Raw genomic sequence first — 13,734 nt, 5'->3', positions numbered from 1 at the left:
ACTGATATTACAACCCTGGAAGGATAAACACTCACCTCATACACTCACCTGGATTGAGGACCTTACGAAGCTTTAAATATTTGAATGGGTGGCATATAGACACCTCCTTCAAATGGATACTTATTTGGATATTTGGTCCACTTTTGTTGAAATCCATGTATAATTGCTAGAAACTTGTATGCATTTCATACAAATCCATGTATGTATATTAAACAAAAAAACAGAAAAAATTGAGAAAAAAATCTGGGTGCCCACAGGCACCATGTTGGGGACCCATTCACCAGTCCCATTGGAGGTGCTCACGAGTGCAATGCCGCCCATGGGCTTTGCATTAGGGACCCCTGCCCTAAAGCACATACAGCTTCAATTTGTATATTGAACAACAGTACTGTAGGACTCCGAACCAGATTAAAAATGCTGAGGCTGAATTTCACATCTTTTATTTCACACCAAGTAACAGATTCATCCCCAATGTTTTCAGATTTGTAAAGTTCCTGAATGGAATGGACAAGGGCTTGAAAGTCTTTTTCTTCCATGTGGTACATCTGAGATGGATGCAGTAACTGTAAGCAGGTTGGTTTTTATCACTGAAATGAGTCCTCAGTGAGGTAGTAAGGGAACCCAGGTAGGGAATATAGATGGACCACTGACAGAACTCTCCTGTGGATTGGTTGGGATGATTGGCATGGTTTTTCTGTTGTTTGGCTTTATGTAAAGGTGCTTTACATTCTACATCCACTTCATCTGCAAGTTTCTTACACTTCTCTATTATTGTGCTAAAGGTCTCCTCACTTGCTTCCCTGTGTTGTTCCATTATTCCTTGCAACTCCTTAAACCACTTGAGTCCTTGTGGGGTGAACAGTGGGATCTTCAACTGCGCCCCTCTCTTCAGAAGCTGGGGATGCTCATGGGCAAATGATAATGTTCTTGCCTCCCTGGTATGTTTTCTTATTAATGTGGCTCTATGTAATCAAATGTATCTTTAACTACATCATGCAAAATAAAAGAAAATAGATGGTTTACGAAGATAATTAAGTCTAGTTCTTTCAAGAAAGTTCACTGAAGGAATGAACTTTCCAGAACATTAATTGAAGCAATGACAGGAGGCAATTGTCAGGGTGGATACGGAGCCCATAGAGCCCCAGAGTAGTTCTGATTCTGAGGAGGACCAACCTCCCGTGGGAGAGGAGCCCGCTCATCTCTCACAGGCACAGCGGCATGGAGAGATTCCTCCTGCCTGCATTCCTGAGAGAGATAGTGGCCCTAGCAGTGAGAGAGCAGGGGATGGGATCTTGCTGGATGCTCAGCAGAGATGGAGGGAGTGGCACCTGATGGAGGGTGCAGAGAGGCAGCGCTCTGCCCACTTGGTGCTGAAACAACGGTCACGTCCCAAGGATCCCCGGGTAAGAGGGAGGACCTCTCCATAGCCCATAAGTTCAGAGTTTTCCCGCTCTTCCCCTTCAAACAGGGACCAACTGCCTTACCTGGAGCTTAGGCTACTGTGCTAACTACCCCAGTGCGTTTCCTTGCTTAGTCACTGGTGATTAGTGTCAAGGTAGAAACTGAGCCGATAGAACCCCAGAGCAGTTCTGATTCTGAGGAGGATCAGCAATCCGTGGGAGAGGAACCATCTTATCCCTCACAGGCACAGCAGCTGGCAGAGATTCCTCCTGCCCACATTCCTGAGATAGATAGTGATCCTAGCAGTGAGAAAGTGCGGGAGGGGGGCTTGCTAGATGCTCGATGCAGACGCAGGAAGCGACGAGTGATGGAGGGCGCGGAAAGGAGGCATAGTGCCCATTTGGCACGCAAGCAATGGCCACCACCTGTGGACCCAAAGGAAAGAGGGAGGATCTCTCCCTAGCCCATAAGTTCAGGGTCTTCAAGTGATTCTCCTTCCAACAGGGATCAACTGCCTACTCGGAGCATAGGCTACTCTGCTGTTCCTTGCTTAGTCGCTGGTGATTAGCATCTGAAAGAGTCATTAAGTTGTAAAGGATTAAAGCCTTGGAAAGAATCCTTTCATCTGTGTCTTGAGTTGGCTATTGGAGGGGACTTAAAGAGGCAGCTAGGGCGCTCCTGACAGCAATAACCTCAAGTCAAGTACTGTGTATCCCATCATATTAATTAGGAAAGAAGTTATTTGTAAATATTCTACCAGGATTAAATAAAAGGCATATCTCTCTAACAAAGAGAGAGAACAGCATACCTTGAGAGAAGGAGGGAGGGCACTTCTTTTTCTTACAGTAACCATCGCCACCATCCACATGAAAAGCTACTTTCGAACTTGGGCAAATTTCAAAAGCACCATGTGATGTGTCATAGAGGGTTGCTTTTCAAAGAAAAATAGGTTGCATCAGTTCACAAGCCCTTAGGCACACCTAAAGGTGCTCTCTAGAGTATGTAGAGTGATGCACATTGAGGCATAAAGTAAGTTCACATATATAATGATGAGATCTGAGCTGGCAGTGACTGATCAGAAATGGGATCTTAGGGTCATGGTGGATAGTTCAATGAAAACATCAGCCCAGTGTGTGGCAGCTATGGAAAAGGTGAATTACATGATAGGGTTGGTTATGACAGGGATCAAAACTGAAACTGCTAAGATCATAATGACTATAGAAATTAGGAGTATGCATCAATCAAAAGATTTGGATCAGACCCTAGTGATTTGGAAAACAGGCCATTTCATCTTGGACTGATTTGGAGGCTACCAAATTTCAGAAGGATAGCTACAAGGGCTAGGAAGTTATGATAGTGAGCTTTTCAAGGTGCTAAACCAATTTGGGGAATAGGGTTCAGCGCCTTAGACAGCTACTTTAGAGTTCTGGCTGGTTTTGACTGAAACCCAGAATGAAATCACAGCCCCCATCCTCCACAGCTTCTTTTATATAGTTAGGCTAAATTTGTCTTAAAGCTTAAATGTGTCACCCAAGAGACAATCATATTCACCATTGTAAAGAGGAAAATACTGTTTTAGAGGTGAAATACGACTTTCAAACCAACCTTAAAATAGATCACAACTTACCATGCTGCTGAACTGGTACCATCATTTAGACATTCTGGTTCACAATGAAAGCTTCTGGGACACCAAACAGCAGCTAAAACACATCTTGTGGTAGAGGTTATTTTTGGAACACTACGAGCATTTGAAATAAGTTTTGCTTTTTTAGAAGAAAGTTGGAACTAGAACTGAGCAGAGACATTAAAGGTGCAATCCTATGCCCATTTACCTGGGAGTAAGACCAATTGACCTCAGTTGGACTTTCTTCTGAGTAAACATGTTTAAGTTTGCCATGTTACAATAGTAGACAATTATTTCTCTAAAACCATGATTGCTGTTTATACTGTAAACCTCCTGTTTACAGTAAAATAACCTTGATGCATGAGGAGATATTTTGATTACAATATATTCCAGTGGTTCAAAATGACCTTGTTTCCATTTTCTTTCAAACAAAACATGGGCAGGCAGTCATCGCAGGCAAGCAGGCATAGGTAGGCAGTCCAAACCAGTTAAACTGGTACATTTGGGTTTTCCTTAGGCTTTTAATTGCAGCTGGCTTTTAATGGTTTTGTGACAAGGGGGTCACTGAAAAGCCTGTTTCAGAGAAATGCATTGTGGTGGAGAACAGCATGATGACATCATCACATTCTGCATATTGCATGAGGGCCATGATAGGGTGGAAAAGAAAATAACAGGAGTCCATTCATGCTGAGTAAATATAGGGATGGGGGAGAAATCCTCGACGGACCCCAGTGAGGCCAGATTAAACTAAGTAAATGGCTGCATTTAGCTTAAACTAAGACCTTTACGGCTGCAAATGGCGTAGTGGATGCCATTTGCATCCCTGCTTTTTCACGTAGCCTATCGTGTGAAAAAGCAGGGATGCAAATGGCGTCCACTACGCCATTTGCGGCCGTAAAGGTCTTAGTTTAAGCTAAATGCAGCCATTTATGGCTGCATTTAGCTTAAACTAAGACCTTTACGGCCAATAATGGAGTAGTGGACACCATTTGCGTCCACAGTCAATCAGCCCAGCCAGCGATACAGCAATGGCGGCTATATCACTTGTGCTCCGGAGCTGGCCAGCGGCTCCACAGAATAGCTGCAGGCGGAGCCAGCTAGCTAGGATTCCAGGGGGGAGGGACGGATCACCGCCCCCCCTGCAGACACACACACACACACAGAGACCTGGAAGTAAGCGTTCCGCCCATCCCTAAAATCAAACAGAAGAATGAGTAGATGAAAGATTGACAGCAGAGGCCTGAGATGGAATGACGGCTGAACTTTGAGTCAGTTGGGAAAGTCAGTTAGAGGTGAGAATTAGTAGAGATAGTTAGCTGGTTGGAAGTCTGTGATAGTAGTTAGTTGAATGAGGGTCGAACTATATTAGGCTTCTCCAACGTGGTACCTTCCAGATGTTTTGAAATACAACTCCCAGCATTCCTGACCATTGACCATTTGGAGCTGAAGTTCAAAACATTTGGAGGGAAACTGGTTGGGGAAGGCCGAACCAGCGGTGTAGTGGTGGTGGCAGGTTGCACCGGGGCTTCACTCTGGCACTTTTTTTGAAGTCAGCCCCCAGCTGGGTCGCAGTCTGCTAGGGAAGGAGGAGGGAGCAGAGGGAGTGTGGCCGGCTGCCTCTTGGCTGCCTCTCGTCTACTATGCAGAGCCGGCCAGACAAAGGGAGCAAGTGAGAGAGGGAGCTTGAGGGAGCTCTGCAGCCTCCTCTCGCCCCCCTCCCATTCTCCTCCTCAGCTCTTGGCTTCTCCGCCCATCCCTGCTCCATGCCTGCGCGGCAAGCGCTGCTCTCCTCTCCTGCAACACTGGCCACCCATTTAGGGCTACTGCTGCTGACTGCAGCAACAGCAGGAGAGTCGGGGGGGGGGCTGCCACCATTATATCCTTTTGGGGCAGGGCAGGTGGCTGGTTTGTGCCAGTCCTATGCATGTTTACTCAGAAGTCGGTCCCACCCACTATGTTCAATTGCCAATTGGGCTTTCTCCCAGGTAAGTGTGCATAGGACTGCAGCCTTAGCTGCCTTCCCAAGAGCTCTATAAATTTAATTCGAAATAAACGCCCATTGGATCGCACTGTTAATCCTTGAACTTTAATTTTTACAGTAAGCAGAATTGCCAAATGCAACCTGCTTGGTCAGCTACAATTTTTGGCACAAGGTTGGCATGTACCTGGGCAAACAAACCCTGGTGGAGGGAAGGGAAGCAGAAAAAAATAAGTTGGGGGGAGAGGAGAAAGAAGGTGTGTGCGTGTGTGTGTGTGTGTGTATGTGTGGTTCAATCTAGCTAGGTGTGTGGACGTTTCTGTTGCGAGATGGGAGAGATATAATGAAGGAGCTTAGGAAAGGCTAATGGGTAATATTGGGGTGCTAAGGGAGTGTGCAAGGGGGTTATTTAAATGAGAAGGGATCTGTCCATGAGGGCTGAGTTGAGAGGGGGAAGCTTCCATAGAGTATCATATTTTGAAAACCTAAGATGTTTGTGTTTGAGTGCGTGCGTGCGTGAAAAAGAGTAACACCCCTGCATTTTTTTCTCAGACATCCAATTGAAATACCCCTGCCTTACTCTCAGCTGCACTGTTTTTGGATCCCAGCTGAATGCTGTCTATCTTTCAAAGCTGTACAATCTTAGAAGGGGGCGTGGCTGTGAGGGGGCGTGGCTGTGACTGTCACGAAGGGAGCCTGCATGTCTGAATTTGCCACTACTCTACTGGGCTGAACTGCATGATACATTACATTTTTAGCATGCACATAGCCCTCTTTTTCTTTTTCTTTTTACTCACAAATAAGCATGGGGCCCTGATCCAAAGCCAAGAAGGCTTTGTTCTGTGTGTTAAAGACAGAGTAGGAAAACATCATTGTCCTAGCATAGCTTATTAACTGCTCAAAATATACCAACAGCTGCAGATTGTGAAACGGTGGGCTGTGCTGTGCATGGAGCCTTGTTCCCTACATATGCAGTAGAAACAATATTTGGCCCAGAGTTGTTCTCCTTTTTCAGAGAGTGGAATGAAAGCACCCCCTCAATATTAAATTAATCTTAGCAGAGCAAAATTTATGAGGTTTTTGGCCATATCTTTAAATATGAGGTGGCTAAGAGTTTTCTCATTCTCCCCCCACCTTCTTTTAACAGGAAAGACGTTGCTGCCACTTCAAGCAGTTCAGGGCTGGCCCAAGACATTTTGCTGCCTAAGGCAACGGACCAAATAGCGTCCTCCCAGTTCCACGTACAGAAGCGGAGCAGAATAGCAATTGAATATGAGTCCTCCACTGTAGCTGAGAGTGGCAGGCTTGTCTAGGACATGAAAGGGAGGCCGCATGGGGCACACAGCTCTGTTCTCCCACAGAGGGGAATGATCGGGGGAGCTCAGAAGGAACAGCCAGAAGGGCAGCCACTGCTCCCTCTGCCCAAGGACCCCAGCATCTGCTGCCTGAGGTGGACCCCTCACTCTGCCAAAATGATAGGACCAGCCCTGAAGCAGCTGCTTAGCTGTGCTACGTTCCTGCTGGGACAGAATGCCTCGGGCACTATCACTGGTGAAGAAGATGGCTGCTCCTTTGGCATTGTTAAAAGAATGGAGAGAGAGAGAGAGAGAGAGAGAGAGAGAGAGAAACCGCCAGCCACCTCATATTTAAAGGAAAGAATGGAAACTTCATAAAATTTGCCCACCCACCCCCTAAAGTCACTGAATGTCGCACCTCACTTTCACGGAGGATGAATGATCCCACAAAAGTGTGTGTGTGTGTGTGTGTGTGTGTGTGTGGGAGAGAGAGAGAGAGAGAGAGATTTGGCACAACCTGAGATAAAAAAAAATATTTTAAAATAAATAGATAAACCTGGCAGATTATGTGTGTGTGTGCGTGTGTGTGTGTGTGCATGCGCGCGGGCAGTGGGGAATGGTAAAAAAAAAATCCTTAACATTTTTGAGAAATTGGAAATCCCTTCTTGTCAACACTAAACTCAAATCATTACATGACACAAACACAATTTGTTTTTCTTACTTGAAATGGAACAGCAGCCCTGTCTCCATAGAGATGATACTTTTAGAGAAGTCCTTTATGTTTCCAGGATAGAAAACAACAGAATGCAGTTGCTCTGTTGTGCAAAACAGCCCTGGTGCAGGTAGCAGAACTCAGCACGTCTTGCTGTATGGGTTCATTGTTTTATCGACCTTTTTGATCATGTGCAATTATTCGATTTCTTCTATTTCCTGACAGTGAACAATCTATCTGTTCATTCATCCATCTTAAACCTTGCTGAATGTTTCTCTTCTTTTTTTGACATTCTTGGGTTGGGTGGGGGGAGACAAAGACGCCTTCAAAAGAGGTTGGGGAGGGGGAAAATCTCGCATAGTCATGTGGGCATTCCAGGAAGGACTATTGGAGTGCAAGCCAGTCTGAGAAGAGTCCTGTGCCTCTGTAAGGGTGTGCAGGGTGCTTTAAAAGAAACAAGAAGAAAGAAGAAAAGAGCTAAGATAGCACTCAGTCACCTCATACATTTAATAAGGTAAGCATACCATCTGCTCTCCCAGCACGCCACAGTGAGAAATGATATGAAGTTGGTGCAGCTAGTAATTTTAGACCATGGATTGAATGGTCCAACAGGGTGAGCATGTGTATTAGTGGCCACATATATTACTTCATTTGTGAAGCTTATACTTAACATTTCTCTTCCGCGCTCCCACTGCCATCCCATGCTTTCAGACTGCTTCCACATTCCTGATATGTTAGAATAACAACAAAACTGTTCGCCAACCCTGATTTAAATGCAGTTGTGCCTTTTAAACTCAACTTAAATAATAACTCCACACAGACTGCAGGAATAGCACGGCATACCTCCCTTGTTACAACAGCTTCTCTGGCTATTGGTCTGTTTCCAGGCTCAATTCAAAGTTCTGGTTATGACTCATTAAGACCTATATGGGTTGGGACCAGGCTACCTGAAAGACTGCCTTCTCCCATACAGGCCTGCTCACTTCTTGAGATCTTCTGGAGAAGCCCTTCTTTCAAGACTGTCACCTTCAGAGGCACATTTGGTGACAACCCAAGAGAGAGCCTTTTTGGTGGCTGCTCCCAGACTGTGGAACTCCCTCCACACTCCTTCTCTGCTGTCCTTCTCCCGGCAGGCAAATACAAGAAGGTTTGTATTTGCCTTCTTGAAGGTTTTCAAGAATTTGAAGGTTATTCAAGAAGGTCTTGGCCTGTAAGTGGGTCTGTTGGGTTAGGTGTGGTTTTTAATTCTTAATTCCCCCCCACACATGTTAAGTTTTTATTGTATTTTAATGTATTGTTTTATTATTTTAATCAATTTTAGTTGTGTAAGCTGCCCTGAGCGCCATTTTTTGGTAGAAAGGCAGAGTACAAATCAAATAAATACATAAATAAATAAACAAACAAACAAACATAGACTTTGCTTCTGCATCCACTGCTTTCCCCTGCATCCTGTCCCCCCACCCCCGTCTGTGGGGCCTGAACTGTTGGTCCTAGCTGCACCACTGCCCCCTCCCTGGGAAAGAGGCAGAAAAAACAGTGACTGTTTTGCAGGGAGTGAAGAATTTCATGAAAATAGGGAGTGGGGTTTGGCACAACACATCTATCTATCTATCTGTCTCTTACCTTATGGAGGTCCATTTTGAATTATTGTTAAAGAAACACACAATATAATATATTGTCTATCCATCCATCCATCCATCTGATGATTGGAAGGGATGACAATAAAATAGCCACCACACTGTTTTCATAAACCTTCTCATGAAAGCAATCTGGAAGTTTAATTGTGCTGAGCACCTGCAATGTTCCTTGCCCACAAGCTACATCAGTCCTGCTCCAGCTCTAACTGCATGTTGCTACGTGACGTGACTAGTGGGACCAACAGGATGGCCGTCTGTATCAGCTGTGCACAGATTTCCCTTGCTGGGTCAGGCTGAATGGAGCTGCTTCTTGTGAAATTGTAGAAATGTAAAAAAAAACAAAAAACACCAGCACCTGCTGGAGAAGACATGTTTTGGTTTGATGCAGGACCATTCCCGAAATCCAAACTGGCGGCTCCATGACTGAGGAGTCCCTGGGCAATGTGCCATCTAGTGAGCCCCTCCTCTGCGAATGGGCACCAGGTAGCTGGTTGGAGTCACCATATCAATTGCCCAGAATGCCACCAATGTAGTCTTACCTTATGGAGGTCCATTTTGAATTCATTGTTAAAGAAACACACACTATAATCTTACTTATGTTAATTCCTGGGGCTTAGTTTTCTATTTTAATTGAGTTATAAACTTTATTTTGGAAAATGGGCTTGTTTTGCCCTTGATTAATTTTTTAAAATAGCAGTGTAATGCATGAGCAGAATTGGAATATGAAGGTTTTTCTGTTGATTTATATCACTGCTCTTTTAATGATATGAATCTTTAGCAATATGGTTAATGTATCCATTTCTCCACATGCTCTGTAGATAAGACAGTGGAAATGCATTGGGAATTGCTTATTAAATTATAAAGGTGCTGTATCAGTCTTGCATCTTTCCTGTTATTGGTAAAGCCCGCTTTTTTCTTTTGTAAATGGACCAATTTAAAAATATTAATTTACAGCTAGTACTGCAGTGCACCAGAAATTAAACACTGGCATTCAGTTTATATTAGTGATCGTGGAAATCCCTTCCTGAAAAAGGAAAAGAATAGTTTCTTTGAACTTCTCTTGAGAACACACACACACAAGCCCTCCATGGTTTTTGTTTCGGTGTTTTGAGCATTTTTGAAGAAAGCTAGGGGGAAAAAACACAAATGAGTGGAAGTCCCGTGACCGCATCCCCTTCACAGGCAACAAACAACCCCCTAGCTTTGAGAAAGGGGAGGGGTGCTGGAAAATGAAGAGCCTTTCTGAACTGTCTTTACGAGAAATTATTCCAAGAAGCCTGGGATTTGTAGTATTTTCTGCTTCTCAGTTCAGCTGGGGAGGCAGAGAAAACTAAAAGTCCCATGCAAGGCTGGCCCTAGGGTAAATAGTAGGGTTGTGCACCACTTCGGCTCGAGGCCTGAAGCCTGAGTCTATGTGGGCTGCTTTGGGTCACTTCGAGCCCCTTCCAAGGTGAAGCGGAGGGGGCATGAAGTGACCCAGAGTGGGTCAGGGGCTCTCCAAAGGGCCTCAGTGTGCTTTGGAGCTTCAGCACCCCTGGCCCAGCCATGCCAGCACCTCCAGATCCTTACCTGACAGCTGCCCATCACCGTCGCTGCTGCTGCCGCCACATCCACCACCACCTCCGTTGCTGCCGCCTCCACCACCGTCATCTCCGCTGGCTCTGTCGTCACCTCCACCACGATGTTAAAAATCAATGACTCTCTGCAATAAGAGCTGGTGCGCATCCAGGCCTCAGGAGCTGGCGGCGGTGATGATGGCAGCGGTGATGGAGGGGGAGGCAGTGGTGGTGGAGGAGAAGGTGGCGGTAGCAGAGGAGGAGAAGGCAGCAGCCATGGAGGAGGTGGGGACAGAGGAAGAGGAAGAGGCAGCAAGGTAAGGAGCTGGGGGTTTGCGCAGAGGTGTCAGAGGGGGGTGAAGTGGGATTTGGCCGTCTGAATCTTGCTTCAGGTTTGGGGCTGAGTCGGGTCGGGGGGTCCCTACACAGCCCTAATAAACAGCACCGTGGGCGAGGAGTGCCTTTGATGCCCCTGCTCCCAGTGGTCCATTTTGCAGGGCCACCCAGAGGATTTATGGAGCGTGGTGCTGGTGTGATGTCCACCGAGAATGACATTGCTCAAAACCTTGATCTCTCAGCCACTGTGCTACAATTTGCCCAGGCCAGAGTTTGAAAAAACACATTCTGAACAGCGGCAGTGCACTATGCAACACAGCAGGACTAGCACAGGTTTTACTTATAATACTTTTTGTTTTGTAGCAGTTCCTATAACCTGTCGTTATTTTAGAATATCCATTATTTTTATCTTTAAAAATAATGAAGAAAAGTTATAAATCAAAAAGGTATCCAGCTGACCTCTTACAGCTGACGCCTTCATTTATTATTTATATAGCGCTTATAGTGTTCACAGTATTTGAAGTGCTAAGTGCTCAGTACCGTGGCCTCAAAGTAAAGCTGCGTTCCTCTGATTTTTACCTAGCGCAAATGACAGCAAAGCAGAAACTCAGCAAGAAACATACTTTCAAGCTAATTGAAGGAAGATCATTTTTGTAGTTAGTACCCAAACAATCTGTAGAACCTTGAAAGAAAGGCTGCAGACACTTGCTTTTTGCCACCGTAGATCACTGCAGACTGTACATTCAAAAAACACAGCCACTGAGCTCAGCTTGGTGCCCTGGGCCAATGCCCAGCTCACCCACCCCTAAGGCCGGCCCTGATCCCATGTACCTTGGCAGGAAAAGATGCTTCTGAACTAGGGTGACCATGTGCCCTACCTTACAGAGGAGAGTCCTCTAGTTGAAGGTGTCCTTTATTTAAAGGGCTGCCCAGTCCAAGTCTGGTTTAAAGATAAGGAACCCTAAGAAGGGACAGCCAAGAGGCCTTGAAGTTGTCCACCACCAGCTAACACCTGTAAGCAGGAACACAGCTCACCTGGTCACAGTATTCCCCATTATGGTGAGATGTATTGTATTTCCATTTAAATTATGGCAATTATTTCTAAATGTGCATCTAGACCTTTAAATTAGCATGCACACTGCAAATCTGTGTCATCTTTTGTCATCTGTTCTATGTGTTTGGTGATGCATAAGGGGCCACCTTATTCTAAACATCCTTAACTGCATCGTTTCCAGTTAAGGAGAAATCAAAAGGCCTTTCCAACTGGTACAAAGTCAAGGGGTTGAAACTAGGTGAACTTTTTTGAGCTGGGGGCATTAATATTTTGAACTCCCATGGTTGCAAATTCAGATTCAGATACAAAATCAGACAGAGAGTGGCACAAACAGTTTGTTTCATTGTTCACAGTTTCACAGCACTGTACTTCCCCCCTGCTTATTAAACTGGCTGTCTTAAAAGTGTTGTTGTTGTTCAGTTGTTAAGTCGTGTCTGACTCTTCGTGACCCCATGGACCATAGCACGCCAGGCCTTCCTGTCCTGCGCTCTCTCCCGGAGTGTGCTCAAGTTCATATTCATTGCATCGGTGATGCTATCTAGCCATCTCATCCTCTGCCGTCCCCTTCTCCTTTTGCCTTCAGTCTTTCCCAGCATCAGGGTCTTTTCCAGGGAGTTTTCTCTTCATATTAGGTGGCCAAAAACTTCAGTATTTGAACTTCAGCTTCAGTATCTGTCGTTCCAATGAGCAGTCAGGGTTGATTTCCTTTAGGATTGACTGATTCGACTGCCTTGCAGTCCAAGGGACTTGTAAGAGTCTTCTCCAGCACCACAGTATGAAAGCATCAATTCTTTGGTGCTCAGCCTTCCTTATAGTCCAGCTCTCACAGCCATACGTTGCTACTGGGAAAACCATAGCTTTGATTAGACGGACCTTTGTCGGCAAGGTGATGTCTCTGCTTCTTACTATGCTGTCTAGGTTTGCCATAGCTTTCCTCCCAAGGAGCAAGCGTCTTTTAATTTCATGGCTACAGTCACCGTCTGTGGTGATCTTGGAGCCCAAGAAAATACAATCTGTCCCTGCTTCCATTTCTTCCCTTTCTATATGCCAGGAAGTGATGGGGTAAGATGCCATGATCTTTTTTTTTTTTAATGTTGAGTTTCAAACCAGCTTTTGCACTCTCCACTTTCACCTCAACAGGAGGCTTTTTAGATACTCTTCGCTTTCTGCCATTAGGGTGGTATCGTCTGCGTATCTGAGGTTGTTGATAATTCTCCCAGCAATCTTAATTCTGACCTGTGATTCATCCAACCCAGCGTTTCTCATGATGTACTCTGCATATAAGTTAAATAAGCAGGGCAACAATATACAGTCTTGTCATACTCCTTTCCCAATTTTGAACCAATTGGTTGTTCAATGTCTGGTTCTTACTGTTGCTTCTTGACCCTCGTACAGGTTTCTCAGGAGACAGGTAAGGTGGTCTGGTACTCCCATCTCTTTCAGAATTTGCCACAGTTTGTTGTGATCCACACAATCAAAGGCTTTAGCATAGTCAATGAAGCAGAAATAGACGTTTTTCTAGAATTCCGTTGCTTTCTCCATGATCCAGCGAATGTTGGCGATTTGATCTCTAGTTCCTCTGCCTCTTCGAAACCCAGCTTGTACTTCCGGTAGTTCTCGGTTCACATACTGCTGAAGTCTAGCTTGTAGGATTTTGAGCATAACGTTGCTGGTATGTGAAATGAGCACAATTGTATGGTAGTTTGAACACTCTTTGGCATTGCCTTTCTTTGGAATTGGAATGTAAACTGACCTTTTCCAGTCTTGTGGCCACTGTTGAGTGTTCCAGATTTGTTGGCATATTGAGTGCAGCACTTTAGCAGCAGCATCTTTTAGGATCTTAAATAGCTCAGCTGCAATAGCTCATCTCTGCTAGCTTTGTTGTTAGGAATGCTTCCTAAGGCCCACTTGACTTCACTCTCAAGGATGTCCAGCTCAAGTTCAGTGACCGCACTATCATGGCTATCAGGGACATTCAGATCTTTCCTGTATAGTTCTTCTGTGTATTCTTTCCACCTCTTCTTAATCTCATCTGCTTCTGTTAGGTCCCTGCCTTCTTTGTCCTTTATCATGCCCATCTTTGCACAAAATGTTCCCTTCATATCTCTGATTTTCTTGAAGAGATCTCTAGTCTTTCCCAT

Source organism: Heloderma suspectum, chromosome 3 (assembly GCF_057233095.1).
Source record: "Heloderma suspectum isolate Gila_16-S chromosome 3, 16-S_ref, whole genome shotgun sequence".
NCBI lineage: Eukaryota > Metazoa > Chordata > Lepidosauria > Squamata > Helodermatidae > Heloderma > Heloderma suspectum.
This window is presented reverse-complemented; position numbering follows the sequence as displayed.